Source organism: Antechinus flavipes, chromosome 5 (assembly GCF_016432865.1).
Source record: "Antechinus flavipes isolate AdamAnt ecotype Samford, QLD, Australia chromosome 5, AdamAnt_v2, whole genome shotgun sequence".
Lineage (NCBI taxonomy): Eukaryota > Metazoa > Chordata > Mammalia > Dasyuromorphia > Dasyuridae > Antechinus > Antechinus flavipes.
The window spans coordinates 158,057,460-158,077,668 of record NC_067402.1 but is presented as its reverse complement, the minus strand read 5'-3'; the positions used below and the strand labels follow the sequence as shown (position 1 = coordinate 158,077,668).

At 34.2% G+C, this 20,209-nt stretch overlaps 1 pseudogene; it reads right to left on the bottom strand.

The window, feature by feature from the left end:
- Positions 1 to 412: 412 nt before the first annotated feature.
- Positions 413 to 1,664, bottom strand: LOC127538642 (heat shock cognate 71 kDa protein-like; annotated as a pseudogene).
- Between the last annotated feature and the right edge of the window lie 18,545 nt (positions 1,665 to 20,209).

Below are 20,209 nucleotides of genomic sequence, written 5' to 3'. Positions count from 1 at the left end.
CATATGAGTGGTAATAGTTTCAATTTCATCCTCTGAAAATTGTCTGTTCATATCCTTTGACCATTTATCAATTGGAGAATGGCTTGATTTCTTATAAATTTGAGTCAGTTCTCTATATATTTTGGAAATGAGGCCTTTATCAGAACCTTTAACTGTGAAAATGTTTTCCCAGTTTGTTGCTTCCCTTCTAATCTTGTTTGCATTAGTTTTATTTGTACAAAGGTTTTTTAATTTGATGTAATCAAAATTTTCTATTTTGTGATCAGTAATGGTCTCTAGTTCATCTTTGGTCACAAATTTCTTCCTCCTCCACAAGTCTGAGAGATAAACTATTCTCTGTTCCTCTAATTTATTTATAATTTCGTTCTTTATGCCTAGGTCATAGACCCATTTTGATCTTATCTTGGTATATGGTGTTAAGTGTGGGTCTGACATCCAACAGCAGCAAGTCCTGAACATTTTCAGATTTGTCTCCAGACAAAATGGCAGCCTGGACAGCTGCACCATAAGCAACAGCCTCATCAGGGTTGATGCTCTTGTTGAGTTCCTTGCCATTGAAGAAGTCTTGCAGAAGCTTCTGGATTTTGGGGATGCGAGTGGAACCACCCACCAGGACGATGTCATGAATTTGAGATTTATCTAGCTTGGCATCTCTTAAGGCCTTCTCCACAGGATCCAGTGTGCCACGGAAGAGATCAGCGTTCAGCTCTTCGAACCGGGCTCGAGTGATTGATGTATAGAAGTCGATACCTTCATAGAGGGAGTCAATTTCAATACTGGCCTGGGTGCTGGAAGAGAGGGTACGCTTTGCACGTTCACAAGCGGTGCGCAGACGGCGAACGGCCCTCTTGTTCTCACTGATGTCCTTCTTGTGCTTTTGCTTGAACTCAGCAATGAAATGGTTGACCATGCGGTTGTCAAAGTCCTCCCCACCCAAGTGGGTATCCCCAGCTGTGGACTTGACTTCAAAAATGCCATCTTCAATGGTAAGGATGGAAACATCAAAAGTACCACCTCCAAGGTCAAAGATCAACACATTTCTTTCGGCACCAACCTTTTTGTCCAAGCCATAAGCAATAGCAGCAGCAGTTGGCTCATTGATGATTCGGAGCACATTAAGACCAGCGATGGTTCCAGCATCTTTTGTGGCCTGACGTTGGGAATCGTTGAAATAGGCTGGTACTGTGACCACAGCATTTGTGACAGTCTTCCAAGGTAAGCTTCAGCAATTTCTTTCATTTTGGTTAAGACCATAGAAGATACTTCTTCAGGATAGAAACTTTTGGTCTCCCCTTTGTACTCCACTTGGACCTTAGGCCTGCCTGCGTCATTCACCACCGTAAAAGGCCAATGCTTCATGTCTGACTGTACAACTGCATCATCAAATCTTCGACCAATCAGACGTTTGCCATCAAAAACTGTGTTGGTGGGGTTCATTGCAACTTGATTCTTTGCAGCATCACCGATTAATCGTTCTGTGTCGGTGAAGGCGACGTAGCTGGGGGTGGTCCTGTTTCCTTGGTCATTAGCGATGATCTCCACTTTCCCATGCTGGAAGACTCCCACACAGGAATAAGTGGTGCCAAGATCAATGCCAACTGCGGGTCCCTTCGACATGGTTGCTGGGGAGTCGGGGGTCGTAGCTGACCGCTGTGGAGAAAGAAGGGCCTACGAGCCGCATTCGCCTTGTCCATCGCAGAAAGATGGAGCAGACCCTTGAAACAAAGGAGAAGACCCAAGAAATATCGGGTGGTTCTGTTGCTGATTGTGCTCATAAGAATTATTAGATTCCTGGCACATGAACTAATGGACAATGGAATCCTATTGGACTGTTTCTAGGACTTATGGACATGTGTAAATTTTCAGATTGATTCTTGTTATTTGTTACATTACTACTAGACTGTGTTATATTGCTATGTGCTCATGTAAATTATGTATAATGCCTCCCATATTGATGGATTTATGTATACCATGTATATCTGTTACAAAGTTCTGGCCAAAACAACTTCTTGTAAGATTAGATCAACTCTAATTACTTAGCAGTTAGTAAGGATTCCAACATGGGTCCATGCCTAATTTCTGCCATACTAATTTCCAATTATCCCAGCAGTTTTTATCAAATAATGAATTCTTTTCCCAGAAGTTAGGGGCTTTGGGTTTGTCAAACACTAGATTGCTATAGTTGACTATTCTGTCTTGTGAACCTAGCCTTTTCCACTGATCCACTAATCTATTTCTTAGCCAATACCAAATGGTTTTGGTGACTGCTGCTTTATAATATAATTTTAGATCAGGTACAACTAGGCCACCTTCATTTGATTTTTTTTTTTCATTAATTCCCTTGAGATTCTCGACTTTTTATTGTTCCATATGAATTTTGTTGTTATTTTTTCTAGATCAATAAAATATTTTCTTGGAAGTCTGATTGGTATAGCACTAAATAAATAGATTAGTTTAGGGAGTATTGTCATCTTTATTATGTTCGCTCGGCCGATCCAAGAGCACTTAATATTTTTCCAATTATTTAAGTCTGATTTTATTTGTGTGGAGACTTTTTTTATAATTTTGCTCATATAATTCCTGACTTTCCTTTGGTAGATAGATTCCCAAATATTTTATGGTATCAACAGTTATTCTGAATGGAATTTCTCTTTGTATCTCTTGCTGTTGGGTTTTGTTGGTGATATATAAAAATGCTGACGATTTATGGAGATTTATTTTGTAGCCAGCTACTTTGCTAAAATTATGAATTATTTCAAATAGCTTTTTAGTAGAATCTCTGGGGTTCTCTAGGTATACCATCATATCATCTGCAAAGAGTGATAGTTTGGTTTCCTCATTGCCTACTCTAATTCCTTTAATATCTTTCTCAACTCTTATTGCCGAGGCTAGTGTTTCTAATACGATATTAAATAATAATGGAGATAGTGGGAAACCTTGCTTCACTCCAGATCTTACTGGGAAAGGTTCCAGTTTTTCCCCATTGCATATGATGCTTACTGATGGTTTTAAATATATGCTCCTGACTATTTTAAGGAAAAGTCCATTTATTCCTATGCTCTCAAGTGTTTTTATTAGGAATGGATGTTGGATTTTATCAAATGCTTTTTCTGCACCTATTGAGATGATCATATGGTTTTTGTTTGGTTGGTTATTGATATAGTCAATTATGCTAATAGTTTTCCTAATATTGAACCAGCCCTGCATTCCTGGTATAAATCCTACTTGGTCATAGTGTATTATCCTGGTGACGATTTTCTGTAATCTTTTTGCTAATATTTTATTTAAGATTTTAGCATCAATATTCATTAGGGAGATTGGTCTATAATTTTCTTTCTCTGTTTTCAGCCTACCTGGTTTAGGTATCAGTACCATGTCTGTGTCATAAAAGGAGTTTGGTAGGACTCCTTCAATCCCTATTTTTTCAAATAGTTTATATAACATTGGAATTAATTGTTCTTTAAATGTTTGGTAGAATTCACATGTAAATCCATCTGGTCCTGGGGATTTTTTCTTAGGGAGTTGATTGATAGTTTGTTCTATTTCTTTTTCTGAGATGGGACTGTTTAGGATATTTACTTCTTCCTCTGTTAGTTTGGGCAAGCTATATTTTTGGAGGTATTTTTCTATTTCATTTAAGTTGTCGAATTTATTGGCATAAAGTTGGGCAAAGTAACTCCTAATTATTGCTCTAATTTCCTCTTCGTTAGTGGTGAGTTCTCCCTTTTCATTTTTAAGACTAACAATTTGATTTTCCTCTCTCCTTTTTTTAATCAGATTTACTAAGGGTTTGTCTATTTTGTTGGTTTTTTCATAGAACCAACTCTTAGTTTTATTAATCAATTCAATAGTTTTTTTACTTTCAATTTTATTGATCTCACCTTTTATTTTTAGAATTTCAAGTTTAGTGTTTGACTGGGGATTTTTAATTTGTTCCTTTTCTAGCATTTTTAGTTGCAAACCCAATTCATTGACCTTCTCTTTCTCTATTTTATACAAATAGGCCTCTAGAGATATGAAATTTCCCCTTATTACCGCTTTGGCTGCATCCCATACATTTTGGTATGATGTCTCATTATTATCATTTTCTTGGGTGAAGTTAATAATTATGTCTATGATTTGCTGTTTCACCCAATCGTTCTTTAGTATGAGATTATTTAGTTTCCAATTATTTTTTGGTCTACTTCCCCTGGTTTTTTGTTGAATGTAATTTTCATTGCATCGTGGTCTGAAAAGGATGCATTTACTATTTCTGCCTTACTGCATTTGAGTTTGAGGTTTTTATGTCCTAATATATGGTCAATTTTTGTATAGGTTCCATGAACTGCTGAAAAGAAAGTGTATTCCTTTCTGTCTCCATTACATTTTCTCCAGAGATCTATCATATCTAACTTTTCTAGTATTCTATTTACCTCTTTGACTTCTTTCTTATTTATTTTGTGGTTTGATTTATCTAATTCTGAGAGTGCAAGGTTAAGATCTCCCACTATTATAGTTTTACTGTCTATTTCTTCTTGCAGCTCTCTTAGTTTCTCTTTTAAGAATTTAGATGCTACCCCACTTGGTGCATATATGTTTAATATAGATAGTGCTTCAATATCCATGCTACCCTTTAGCAAGATATAGTGCCCTTCCTTATCTCTTTTAATTAGATCAATTTTTGCTTTAGCTTGATCTGAGATCCGGATGGGCTACCCCTGCTTTTTTGACTTCACCTGAAGCATAGTAGATTTTGCTCCAGCCTTTTACCTTTAACCTGCATGTATCTCCCCGCTTCAGATGTGTTTCCTGTAAACAACATATTGTAGGATTCTGGCTTTTAATCCATTCTGCTAACAGCTTCCTCTTTATGGGGGAGTTTACCCAGTTCACGTTTATGGTTAGAATGACCAATTCTGTATTACTTGCCATCTTGTTAACCCCGGTTTATGCTTTTCTCCCTTCTTTCCCCTTTCCCCCCCCCCCTTCCCAGTATTAAGCTTGTGAGCACCACTTGCTTCTCACAGCCCTCCCTTTTTAGTATCCCTCCCCCCGCCTTAGAGTTCCTCCCCCTATCTTACCTCTTTCCCTCCCGGTTCCCGTATTCCCTTCCGCTTAGCTTATTCCTTCCCTTTTCACTTTTCCCTTCTCACTTTTCAATGAGGTGGGAGAAGTTTCACCATAGATTGAATATGTCTTAAGATTTTTCACTTAAAGCCAATTCTGAAGGCAGTAAGATACCCACTATATTCATCCCCCTCCATTCTTTCTCTCAGATATAATAGGTTTCCTATGCCTCTTCATGAGATGTACTACCCCCACTTTACCCTTTTTCTGATACAATGTCCTTTCCACATCAATTTCTAGAACAAGGTATACATGTATTCTTTATACATCTATATAGTCAAAATATAGTTCCCAAGATTAATCTTTACCTTTTTAGATTTCTCTTGAGTTCTATATTTGTAGATCAAACTTTTTATTAAGTTCTGGCTTTTTCATCAGAAATAGATGAAATTCGCTTACTTCGTTGAATGTCCATCTTCTTCCCTGGAAAAAGATGCTCATTCTCTCTGGGTAAGTTATTTTTGGTTGCATACCAAGTTCCTTAGCCTTTCGGAATATCATATTCCAGGCCCTTTGATCTTTTAATGTGGATGCTGCCAGATCCTGGATGATCCTTATTGTGGCTCCTTGATACTTGAATTGGGTTTTTCTAGCCGCTTGCAATATTTTTTCCTTCATCTGAGGGTTCTGGCATTTGGCCACTATATTCCTTGGTATTTTGATTTTAGGATCCCTTTCAGTGGGTGATCAATGAATCCTTTCAATGTTTATTTTTTCCTCTGTTCCTATGACTTCTGGCCAGTTCTCTTTGATAATTTCCTGGAAAATAGTGTCCAGGCTCTTTTTTTCATCATGTTTTTCTGGAAGTCCAATGATTCTCAGATTGTCTCTCCTGGATCTGTTTTCCAGGTCTGTTGTCTTCCCCAGAAGGTATTTCACATTTTTCTCCATTGTTTGATTTTTTTGGATTTGCTTGACTGATTCTTCTTGTCTCCTCGAGTCATTCAATTCCACTTGTTCAATTCTGATTTTCAGTGAAGTATTTTCTTCACTCACTTTTTAAAAATCTTTTTCTAATTGTCCAATTGAGTTCTTTTGTTCTGTGGAATTTTTTTCCATTTCGCCAATTTTGTTTTTTAGAGAGCTGTTTTCTGTTTCCAGTTCACTAATCCTATTTTTCAAGGATTTTACTTCTTTATCCACTCTCTCCTTAACTTTCTCCAGGCTCTTTTGCCAAGCCTCCCTCTCCTTTTCCCAAGCCTCACTCTGCTTTCCCCATTTTTCTTCTAGCTCCCTTGTGAGAGCCTTTTTAATCACTTCTATGAGGTTCATCTGTGCTGAGGAACAGATGATCTCCTCCTTTGGGGATTCACCTGGGGACTGTCTGTTTTTAGTCTCCTCAGGATTTAGAGTCTGCTCTCTATCTGTATAGAAGCTGTCAAGGGTTAAAGTCCTCTTCAGCTTCTTGCTCATTCTGTCTAATAATCAGAGACAAACTACCAAAGAAAAACAGAAAAAACTGGAGTCTTTCTTTGGGGGAGGGGCTGGGTATGTTATCGAGCTTCCTCTACAGACTGCAGGAGGCAGCAGTGAGGAACTAGCAGGACTGTGTTGCACGTGCGCTCTGAGATCCCAGAGCGTGCTGAGTCACTGTGGGGGGGAAAGGGGGGGCGGCCAGGTCCCGAGAGACTCCAGCTGTTTGGGGTTGTATTCTTCAGCCCCGGTGTTTTTAGCTTCTCTGCTGGGCTGCTGACTTGCTGCCAGAGCAAAGTATCCAAACCTGTAGCGAAGCTCTCCCCGCAGAGACGGCTGCGATCACTCCCCACCCCCTCTCCAGTCTGCTCCTGTGCTCTCACTGCCGCTGCCCGCCGCCTGTGCCCGATCTAAAACCGCCCCAGCCCTCCAATAAAGACAGACCTTTCTTGGCGAATCTCAAGAATGGCTTCTCTTGGTAACTATTTGTGGGGTTTTTTTTCAGTCAAGCATTAATTCAGAGGCTTGTAATGAAATGGATAGTGAGAGAAAGCATGGAGCTTATGCAGCATTGTGCCTCCTCTCAGCCATCTTAACCGGAAGTCCCATGGGATGGCTTCTAAGGATTTTTCCAACTACACTATTTTTTACATAAAATTAAATTAATATTGAATGAATTATAACATATATTATCAAAGAAAGATAAGGATTAAACTTGCCAAAATACTCTATTAACAGAAGAAAGTCTGGTGTACTTTATTAATTACCAGAATTTCCAGTCTAATGTATGCAATTACAACATTTTGTATACTATGAGGACATGGTGGTATAATTATGGGAATAATAATACATCAAAGATTTCACCACTCAGCATATATATATGTATATATATATATGTATATATATATATATATATATATATATATATACACATATATATATGCATATATATGTATATATGTATATATATATACATATATATATATATATACATATATATATATATATATATATATATATATATATATATATAATGCTGTAGGAATTTTAGTAGGTTCAATATGAGTCAAAAGTACAACAAAGCAGCCAAAAAAGATCAATAAAAGTTAATACTAAGGACTACATTAATAGACTAATAATTCATAGAAGTAAGGAGGTGATAACCTCAAAATATTACGTCAGATGACATTTATAACACTGTTCAGTTTTATATATCACATTTTGGCAATGCTATTCTCAAATCAGAGAGTTCCCTGAAAAGAGCAACCAGCATGGTAAAGGTAGTGGACATTAGCTTACACAATCATCAGTAAATGATTTGGTACTGGTTAGTGGTGTGGGAAAAAAAGCTTAGTGGACACATGATAGCTACTTTAACTTAGTTGAAAGTCTGCTATGTGAAAAAAATGGATTAGAATTATTTTACATAGCTTCAAAATATAGGATTAAAATAAATGAATATATATTGCAGAGAGAAAGATGCTATGTGTTTTCAAAAAATCTTAACATTTAGAGATGTCCATAAACAGAAAAAAAAAAAAAGGCTGCTTTATGAAGTAGAAGAAGAATGTCTTCACACAAGCTTTATGATCACTTGTCAAGATTATTTTAGAAAGAATTTCTGCATCCATAGATCGGAGCTCTGAAATACTGTCCCACTCCACATATCTAGGATTCTATTATTATATAAATTGAGTTTTATCATTTTGATTCTTGAAATATTATCATGAACTTTAAGGACCAAGGATCTACTGTTGAAGGAGATCTCAAACGACATCTTTTCCAAACGTCTTATTTTATAGAAGAGTGATCTGGGACCCTGGGAGCTTAAATGATATATATTCGGTCCTTTAAGTATATTTGTTATTCATTATAACAAACAATGCAAATCCATAAGTCATCCATTCAGCAAAAGTTTGCAACTAAATTTTAGATTTTTAATTTTCAAGTATAATTTCAAAATTGCAATGCCTTTATTTTTATTTAATGTCTAAGTCAATTCATGTCCATGATTAATTATGTAGAACTCAATTGAAGAGATGATGATTTCTTCACTTTCTATCTGAGTGAGCAGCTAAATGACAGTAGATAGATTACTATACCTGGAGATAGAAAGACTCATATTTCTGAATTCAAATCTGGCCTCAAACACTTACTAGCTATGTGACACAGGGAAAACTATATAATGCTATTTGCCTGAGTTTCCTCCTTTATAAAATGAGCTGAAAAAAAAAAAAAAAGGTAAACTACTCCAATTTCTTTCCCTAGAAAACCTCAAATTGGGTCACAAAGAATCAGAAAAAATGAAAATAACCAAATAATGTCTATTTTAGATATAAAAGCAAAGAAAGTATATTTTCAGGAAGGAGAATGACAAGTGTGGATGTAAAGAAACAATTGGTAGAACATTTAGTTTGGGGAATTTCTAGTAATCTAATTTTACTGTTAATAGACATCATGAAGATAAATAATATGAAATAAAATTGTAAAGGCAGGCTAAAACAAGCACGTGAAGGGCTCTAAAGTTTATATTTAGAATTTGTACAGTTTATTATAGGAAATGGGCTTTATTTTAGGTTTGTGAGTAGGGAAGTGATATCATTAATCATGTGACTTAGGAAGATTACTTTGTTAATGGATGGATTATAGAGAACTGAGATTATTAAGCAATAGAATCAAGTAGCTAGGTATTATTAAAAATCTGATAAATGACAAATATGTTGAGTAATAAAGTGATGATATGAGTTGAGAAGATGATGTGTAAGAGATATAGGTATCAAATTCACATGGTTTTACAATTGGTTAAATATGGAGGATGAAGGTAAGGGAAAAGTAATAAGTTATGTCAAGGTTTTGAACCTGGATGAATAAGGGGATCATTTGTAAAATAAATAAATAAATAAATTTACAGAAGAAAATAATGAGTTATATTTTGGGATATAATCTATTTGAGATGACTAAACCAGCAGATGTAATTATTTTTGTTATAGTTATTCTATTAATGTAGTTTTTGTTTGTTTGTTTGTTTGTTTTGGTTTGGTTTTTTTTTTTTGGTCTATGATTTTAAAAAATCATAGAATCTCAGAATTAGAAGGGATTAAGAATCCTCTCTACAATATCATTTTAATGTTGTCATTTAGCCTTTGCTTGAAGATCTTTAGTGAGATTTTCCTCACCCAATCTTGAAGTAAACACATCAAATTATAATTTTTCAAAAAACTTAAATCTTATTACCTATTGTTGACCCTTTTGTTTCTGCGTCTATACTCCAGGACCAAGCTAAACAAATTGAATTAAACTTATTTGTGAATATTCTTCAAATATTTAGAAAGGAACATTTTTCACTATTTTCTTTTTGTGAAGCCAAATTTTCTCATTCCTTTCATCTAACCATTATATAATATGATCTATACCCTTTTTGTTTTCAAACAAGTCTAGTCAACCTTTTTCACCCCTTTGTGACTGATTTTCATAAAAAACTGGTACCCGGAACTGAACACAGACCTACAGATACATTATGATTAGCAATATTACAGGAAAATTATAACCTTAATCATCCTAAATGCAATGTTTAGTTGAAGCTTACTCAGTTGACTTCTTACCTGTTTTTTAACAAGGATTCAATCCCAGGATATAGTCAAATAAAAACTCAAGTTTATTTTTCCCACATGAACAATTAGTTGCCAAGGCCTACTTCTCTTTTCTTTTGTATGTAATTAATTTTAATCTGAGTGTAGGATTGTATATGTATTCCCACTGTTTAATTTTTTTTTGTTGTTGTTTTAATCAATTTTCTTATCTTCTATAGGTCATTTAAGAATATCAATTCTATCATTCATCATCCAAGGTATCCCTCCTGAAATCATATTATTTGAAAATTTGATAAGCTTGTCTTCTATGCCTTCACACTTTCAACTAATTGATATAAATGTTGACCAGACTAGGGCCAAGGGCAGATCCCTGGTGTACTCCACTAGAGATCTCTTTCTAGGATGACCTTGATACATTAATCATTAGTTGGATTATGTCATTTAAATAGCTCCAAATTGACCTAATTGTGCTGTTTTCCAGACCACAATATCTGTCTTGATCATTTAGATAAAGTAAGATACTTTGTCAACTGCCTTGCTGAAATGGAGGTATATGGGGCCTATAATATTCTTCTAATATATGTCTTATGATTCTTAAGAAAAAAAAAGATGAAACTAATACTGGTTCAGCATTATCGCCTTTCTCTTTCTAATTAATGTATAACCATCCCATTAATAACACATTCTGTAATTTTTCCAAGTACTCATATCAACTTTATGGTTTATGACTTGACAACTATATCCTCTTTTCACTTTTGACAAATCTATTTTTTTCATATCTCTAGTTGCTGTGATTGTCCAAAGATCACCAAGAATTAATGGCACAAAAGTCATATCCATATATTCTTTCATTCTCCTGGGGAAAAGTTCTTCCCCAGTTAATAATTTGAATTCATTGTAGGAAATGTTTCTCATTTCCTAGTTTAATTTGGGTTCTCTTTCTTCATCTCCTTTCTTGCCAGCTTCCAAATATGATGATTATGCTTATTCAAAAAAAGAAGCAAATTAAATGTTCAATCTTTGTTTTTTTTTTTCCTTATAATTCTTATTTTCCCAAATTCCAGTTTATTCTGTTAGTGTTTCTAACATGTTCTTAGAGGATTTCAACCCCCCCCCCTTTTTTTTTTCATTCATTCTTAATTATCAGAACTTGTTTATGTAATGAACTTTTTCTTTTGGAAATTGTTTATTTCTAATGTTATTTTTCTTTTAAAAATTTAGTTCCAAATTTGCTCCCTGCCTTTCACCTCTCCCTGATCCACTGATAAGTCAAGCAAATATTAATCATATATGTAAAAATCATGCAAAACATAGATCCATATTAGTCACATCACAAACAAATGAAGATTATGTAAGTTATATTTGAAATTTGCAATTAGGACTCAAAAATTTTCACTCTAAAGGTGAATAGTATTTTTCTTAATGAGTTCTTTGGAATTATCTTGAATCAATATATTGATCAGAGTAGACAATATTCATAATTGATCATCTCTACAATATTGCTATTACTATCCACAATGATCTCTCAGTTCTTCTCACTTCACTTTGCATTAGTTCAAAAAGGTCTTGCTTTGATTTTGTTTTCTGAAATTAACCCCCCTCCCCATCATTTCTTAAAACATTTTTCTTGGAGGATTATTTTTTTCATAGTTGTTTTTATATTGTTGTATTCTTCTAACTTATGTTTTCTTCTTCTCTGCCATAATAGTATCTTTTCATTATTAAATTCTGTTGTGGCTGTTGTTATTTCTCCATTTTCTCATCCTATTTCTTGACTTTAAACTTCAAGTTAAAATTTGACTCTCATTGTCACTACTAGTTTTGCATCTCAAAGAGATCATAAAAGAAAGGAAAAGATCTGCATATGCAAAAATGTTTGTAGCAGCTCTTTTTTATGGTGGTAAGGAACTGGAAATTGAGTGGATAGTCATTAATTGGGGATTGGCTGAATAAGTTAATAGTATATAAATGCAATAGAATATGTTCTATTATAAAATGAAGAACAGGCTGATTTCAGAAAATTCTGGAAAGATGAATATGAACTAATATTGACAGAAGTAAGTAGAATCAAGATAACATGGTATACAATAACAAGATTATATGATGATCAATTATAATGAACTTGACTCTTCTCAACAATGTGGTGACTCAAGACAATTTCATTAGATTTGAGATGAAAAATGCCATCCACATCCTGCCAAAAAAAAAAAAAAAAAAAAAAAAACTATGAAGACTGAATAAGATCATATAAGTTCCTCTACTTGCTTTTTAGATTCCTGAAACAAATTACCAAAACTTATCTGAGCATTAGTTTCTTCATTTCTAAAATGAGGGGCAAGAAAAATGGGAACATTATTAAAATCCTTTCAAGCTCCAAATTTGTATACCTTTGATGCTATCTAGAGAAAAAATACTGATAGAAAAGCTGACATTTTCACCTTTTGTTTGATTTTTTTTTTTTCTTTCTTGTGTTGTTGTTGTGGTTTTGGTCTGATTTTTTAGTGTAACATGACAAATGAAGAAATATGTTAAAAGACTTATTCATATTTAACCTACGTCAGTTTACTTGTTGTATTGGAAAGGAAGGAGGCAATATGCCTTATGTTTGTAGTATATTTATCCAAAGTATGTTAGAGCTGTTCTCCCTTTGTCTTCTTAAACTAGTTTAACTTCCTCATGTTCACAAATGATGACTTTTCCATCATCAGCAGAGAAAATATCTATGCTGGAGATAAAGCTCCCCTAAATGACTTTATTTCAACTTTTCTATCTGTAATTTTTTTCTCTAGATAGCATCAAAGGTATACAAATTTAGGACTTGAAGTGATTTTAATAATGTTCATCTTTTCCTTGCCCCTTTTTAGAGATTAAGAAATTAATGCTCAAATAAATTTTGGTAATTTCTTTCAGGTATCTAAGATAGCAAGTAGAGGAACTTCATTATCATATTCACGGTTTTGTGAGATGATCTTCTTAATTTTTCTCTGTTCTTTTCAATAAGCCTTTACAAATGTATTAATATTCTAAACTGATGTTTCTCTTGACTGCCTTTTTTCTGCTTGACTAAACCACAAAATGATCCATGACTGGCACTTTTAGAGATCTCTTGGCTTATTCATTCTGGCTATTTATTGGGTATCTTTTTAATTTCCTTAGGAAATGGTGAAAGTTGATGTACATTTTTGTACTATTAATTTCACATTTTTAAACATCAGTGATTTCTTTGAATAGGTTTAATTGAAGTTATTTTAAGTTTTCCTTTCTTATTTTTGCTATTTTTTCTAAATTGTTATTTCTTTATCATCCTTGTGTTAATAAATTGATGATATGAATTCTCAAAATGCTGATTCATAAATAGTCGTCACAATGATAATTAATTATTTCCTATCTGTTAAATATAAATTTCAATTTTTGTACTGTTGCTTGATACTTGTAATGATCAAAAACTCCTGATTCTCTCCTTAAAGAAAGTATCATATTCATGATTCAGATATTTTAATTTAACATTCTCTCTGCCACTCAAGTAAATATATATGAGAGTAAGAGTTATGAGATTTATTAAAAATATTTCTTCTCCATGGACAAGTAGAGTGATAACAGCTGTGAAGCATAACAGTTGACATAGACAAAAATTGGAAGACATTTTCTTGTGTTCTCAGAGTAATATTATATATGTAAAGAATTCATTCATTTATGAACTATTCAGAAAATATAAGAAATTATTTTGATATGTGGGCTTTTTAATAAGAGAATATTGAATGAATATAAGAGAGACATTCTATAATCATCTTTCTTAACACTTACCCAAACTGAAAAATATAAAGTTTCAAAAGTTCCCATATATATGCCAATTTAATAGATTCCAGATAATAATTTTAGGAGCTTTGAAATTGCTTTGTGATACTGTAAAAGTCAGTGATGAACAAGTCTCAGAAAAATTCAGTACCCCAATATGATTTGGATGATCATTCTATACATTCTTTTCTTTGAGTTGGCATAGACATTGTGATCAGTTGAGTTAATATTACTAAAGAGCTTTGAAACAGATCTTTCTTAAGAATTATTAGAATATTACATGCAAGATCCTTGATTCCAAAAGATATTTTTTCTTGCTAGTTCAACAACTTTATACTGTATGAATCATTAGGGCACAATCATTAGGGCATTAGGGCACAATGATTAGGGCTCATTTTTTTTTTTTTGACATTTGCTCTATAAACAGAATTGAATAGGAAGCATGCACACAATGATAAAGAAATGGATGGCTAAAGATACTCAATATTTTTGGGGTGTGTACTATTTACTTAGAGATATTTAGGCATATTTTTTACTCTTCAGATGAACTTGGGAAAAGTTCATATATTTTAGATATTTTTATAATAACATAGGTAGTATTTCTCAAGGTCTACAGTGCTAGAAAGGTCAGATAGTAAAGTCCTAAAAGCATAAGAATTTTAATCAGAATACTTGAGCTTAAATGATAGCCTTGTCACTTAATAGCTTAGTGACTGTAAGCAAGTCAGTTAACTATGAAGAATTTTTCCATCTGCTATTACTTTTGATGCCTACTAGACAGGACATAAATCATTTCTCAAACAGGAGGCAGTATGACATTCAGAGAGTATTAAATTTGGTATTGGGTTCCCAAGTTTGAGGAGTTTTTGTTTGTTAGTAATTGAGATAATAACAGATAAGATAAAGTCTAAATTCCTAGACTTGTAATTAAATCTGAATTTGAATTTTATCTCAGGTTTTATCTGTGAAACCAGAATAAATCATTAACTTTACTAGACCTCAGTTTCCCAATACATGAAATGGAAATAATTATAGCACTCACAGAGTATTTGTTAAGATCAAATGATAGATAAATATATAGACATAGATATAGATATATGTATATGTATATCTATATCTATATATAGTGCTTTTCAAACCTTAAAGCACTATACACATGATGATGAATATAACTATTTTTGTTACTTGAGTGTTATAAAGCATTTTGTAAATACTATATATACTATATGATATGGCTGATGTAGCAAGTGATGTGGCATCAGGTAATGCGTTCTAGGAGAAGCACCAAATCATGAGATTTGATCATGTGACAAATTCACAATGGCCATTTTCTTTGGCAAAAGCTGGATTTATTTAGGTGAAGTGGTGACTACAGACAAAATGAAGAGATACAATAGAAACCAGTAATGTCCAATATGAAAGAGAAGGGGAGAGCATATAAAAGACAAGTTCCTTGGTGGAACTCACAGATACCCAGAAGAAAGCACCCTAAAAGAGTTAGATAATTATGAGGAGAAGTGGATCTGAGAATTACGGTGGAGTTAGTAGAGATACCAAATGGCTTGGGGAGGGGGAAAGGGAAAGACACTACGAGACAGTGTTCTAGACTGACCCAAAGGAGGTCATTATTTAAACCATGGACCATAAGCTGATTTATATAGTCTTAGGAACTTGACATAACTTGAATTTATGACTGAATTACCTTCAGAAAACCCCTACATTCAGAGAAGGTGGGACTATGGAAATAAACTGTTTTTTATTATCAGAACCTTCTTCCTGCCTGTTCTGGGGAATAATTTTTTATTAATGCTTAATTTTCTCTCTGCCCATGACACTCATTATTCAGGACCTTATATGAGTAAATCATCATTATTATTGATAATTAAAAGGCATTACACAATAGGTTATTTAATTAAACTTAGAATAAAATATATTAAGCAACTTCTTAATATCCCTGTCCATGTTGCTAGGGATAGAAAGGTAAAAGATAAGTAGCCTCTATTCTCAAGGAACCTGTATTTTCAGGTTTAGGTGGAAAGGTTCAATTTGTATACAAATAAGTACATTGTAAAATAGTTAAAACTGAATTTGGGAAGATATTTGTTTTAGGAGTGTTTGAAGGAGATAAGTTCAACTAAGAGGATCAGAGAAGAGAAGAGATTACACATGATTTAAATGGTAAAAGAAGATATGTAGATTCTGAAAGGAAAGCATATTTTAGGCATAGCAAATAGAGTATAAAAATTCATAGAGGTGAGGAGATAAACTTGTAATTCAGCTTGACTGGGACATGAAGGATACTAACATGAAATATGGTTGACAAAACTATAACAGAACACTACATAATAGGTTAATGAATTCATTTTCTCTCTAAGTAAAGTAGGGGACCTCTAAAGGTTTTTTTGATTTGAGAAGTGACAAAATCAGATCTAGGTCTTAGAAAGATTTTTAATTGTAATAATGAAGGAAGATATGACAAGATAGGAGAGTGGCATTCAAATTCAAAACTTTAGGCAAGTGGAGATGATGAGGGTATGAATTAGATGATGGTTTATATGAATGGGAAAAATTATTGGCATGGATGTGAGATTTGGCAGGATAGCATCAATATTTGGCAAATAAGATGCGGCAGAGTGGTAAAAGAAAATAAATTGTTAAGAAGATGCTAAAATGAATGCATCTCATTCACCTGGAATATTATTCTTTTCTACATAAGAGCTCTATGTTTTTTTTTTTCCCTTGCTCTGTCTCTGAAACCACTTCAAAACAAAGCAGAGCCAGGATTATTATTCTCACCCAAGTCTAATACCTTTGAATTACTGGAATTGCTAGATGTTATCCACCTTAGGCAATTGATTCTTGTGGGCAAAATTCCCAGCTTGCCTTCTTATCAAGGACAAAGTCTTGGGAGCATCTTGTTCAGTCAGATTCCATTCAGGAAACTGCAGAAATAAGGAGACCCCAGAGTGACCTAACATTTGTAAAGAATCTCCCATCAGGCTACAGGAGAAATACTAAATAGAAGTATCAATGAAAGAATTTTTACTAGCAACTGATAGTCACAAACAGAAAAGCTGATGCTCAGCCAGCACAGTAGCTTTGTTAAAGCATACTAAACTTGATCACTACTGCAGGCTTAGTAGTTAGATTGTATATACCCACACATTGAAGGGAGGGGAAAAAAGGATTTAAAGAAAAACAGAGAACCTTAGATTCTTTTGTATAGTACTGCCAGTATTCCTTGCCTAGTTAGGACTGTGTGTAGTATAATGATAAAAAATATGTCTTTCTTGGATACTAGTTGAAACAAAACAAAACAAAAACCTGTCCATCTCATTTATCAAAATAGTTCTATTCTTGCTACTAACAGTAACATCTTAGGAGTGGGAACCTCATTCCACTTTTTCAATGTATTTCCTTTAGTCAAGTCAGTATTGTGCACTAGAAGGAAAAACAACATACAAATGGAAGAGAAGCTTCACTTCTATCTGCCTGCCAAATTCTGTATCCATTAGAGATAGGGTGAGGAAATATTAATGATTAAACACCATTTTACAAGATCTCAGAGAAAAATGCTCTTGTGATAGAGGACGTTTTATATCCTGACTTAAAGAGAAAGATGGGATGCTGATTCAAATTACCCAGGGTTCACAGGGTGACCAAGGGCAGATGGAAGGCAGAAAATGAATTTCATAGGAGCAGCCTAAAGTTAGCAAACTTGGCAGGAAATGAATGAGACTACATTAAAAAGATGAATGGTAGGCACCAGGAAGAGAACCATTTTACTCATCCATTTCCTCTACCTGAGACAGCATTCTTTTATGTACCTGGCAACATAGCTTTAATTCTTCATGGACTTTCAATGTCATTTATTACAACTCTGGTTCCAGATGCTTTTCCCCAAGAATTTTTTTTGGTGTCCAGATACAATTTGTTATTGCCCAAGCTCCCTTCTTTGAATTAGGAGAAAGAAATATGATGCTATTTTGGAGCAAGAAGAATTTTTTAAAAACCATTCTTCCAGCTCTACACGCTCATTGTCTTTTATTACAGATGATAATCAGAGGCATCAAGATGTTAAGCAATGAGCAGTCACCAAAAACATTTGATATTGGCTAAGAAATAGATTAGTCAATCAGTGGAATAGGTTAGATTCACAAGACAAAATAGACAACTAAAGCAATCTAGTATTTGACAAACCCAAAGATCCTAACTTTCGGGATAAAAGTTCATTATTTGACAAAAATTGCTGGGATAACTGGAAATTAGTATGACAGAAATTAAGCATGGACTCACACTTAACACCATATACCAAGATGAGATCAAAATGGGTCCATGATTTAGACATAAAGAACAAGATTATAAATAAATTAGAAGAACATAGGATAGTTTATCTCTCAGACTTGTGGCAGAGGAAGAAATTTGTGACCAAAGATGAACTAGAGACTATTATTGATCACTAAATAGAAAATTTTGATTACATCAAATTAAAAAGCCTTTGTACAAACAAAGATTAGAAGGGAAGCAACAAACTGGGAAAACATCTTCACAGTTAAAGGTTCTGATAAAGGCCTCATTTCCAAAATATATAGAGAATTGACTCTAATTTATAAGAAATCAAGCCATTCTCCAGTTGATAGATGGTCAAAGGATATGAACAGACAATTTTCAGAGAATGAAATTGAAACTATTTCCACTCATATGAGTGTTCCAAATCACTATTGATCAGAGAAATGCAAATTAAGACAACTCTGAGATACCACTACACACCTGTCAGTTTGGCTAAGATGACAGGAAAAAATGATAATGAATGTTGGAGGGGATGCGGGAAAACAGGGATACTGATGCATTGTTAGTGGAGTTGTGAACGAATCCAACCATTCTGGAGAGCAATCTGAAATTATGCCCCAAAAGTTATCAAACTGTGCATACCCTTTGATCCAGCAGTGCTACTTCTGGGCTTATACCCCAAAGAGATACTAAAGAAGGGAAAGGGACCTGTATGTGCCAAAATGTTTGTGGCAGCCCTGTTTGTAGTGGCTAGAGACTAGAAAATGAATGGATGCCCATCAATTGGAGAATGGTTGGGTAAATTGTGGTATATGAATGTTATGGAATATTATTATTCTGTAAGAAATGACCAGCAAGATGAATACAGAGAGGCTTGGAGAGATTTACATGAACTGATGCTAAGTGAAATGAGTAGAACCAGGATACTTCAACTACGATACTGTATGAGGATGTATTCTGATGGAAGTGGATTTCTTCTGTTTGCATTTTTGTTTTTCTTCCCGGGTTGTTTCTACTTTCTGAATCCAATTCTCCTTATGCAATAAGAGAACTATTCGGTTCTGCACACATATATTGTATCTAGGATATACTGTAACCTATTTAACATAAATGGGACTGTGCTTGCCATTTGGGGGAAGGGATGGAGGGAGGGAGGGGAAAAATTGGAACAGAAGTGAGTGCAAAGGATAATATTGTAAAAAATTACCCTGGCATAGGTTCTGTCAATAAAAAGTTATAAAAAAAAGAAAAGAAAAGAAAAGAAATGACAAGCAGGATGAATACAGAGAGGCTTGGAGAGACTTACATGAACTGATGCTGAGTGAAATGAGCAGAACCAAGAGATCATTATATACCTCAACAATTATATTGTATGAGGATGTATTCTGATGGAAGTGGATTTCTTTGACAAAGATAAGATCTAACTCCGTTTCAATTGATCAATGATAGACAGAAGCAGCTACACCCAAAGAAAAAACACTGGGAAATGAATGTAAACTATTTTTCTTCCCAGGTTATTTTTACCATCTGAATCCAATTCTTCCTGTGCAACAAGAGAACTGTTCGGTTCTGCACACATATATTGTACCTAGGATATACTGTGACCTATTTAACATGTATAGATCTGCTTGCCATCTGGGGGAGGGGGTGGAGGGAGAGAAGGGAAAAATCGGAGCAGAAGTGAGTGCAAGAGATAATGTTGTAAAAAAAAAAATTACCCAGACATAGGTTCTGTCAATAAAAAGTTATAATTATTTAAAAAAAAAAGATGTTAAGCAATGAGCTCAAGCTCAAATTATTAAATGCTAGTAGAGCCAAGGCTACAAATAGTATTGCAGATTAATTTGGTATCAGAGAATTGATGAGATCCTGGATAACTAGGTGCCAACTAGGTTAGCAGAGAAAGCCTGAAATACTAAGAATTTTCCCTAAGGCAAGCAGGAAAAGGTACTGAACGGTCAGTACACCTCCTGAAGAGGTCTTAGATAACCCCACCTTACTGTATACAATATGAA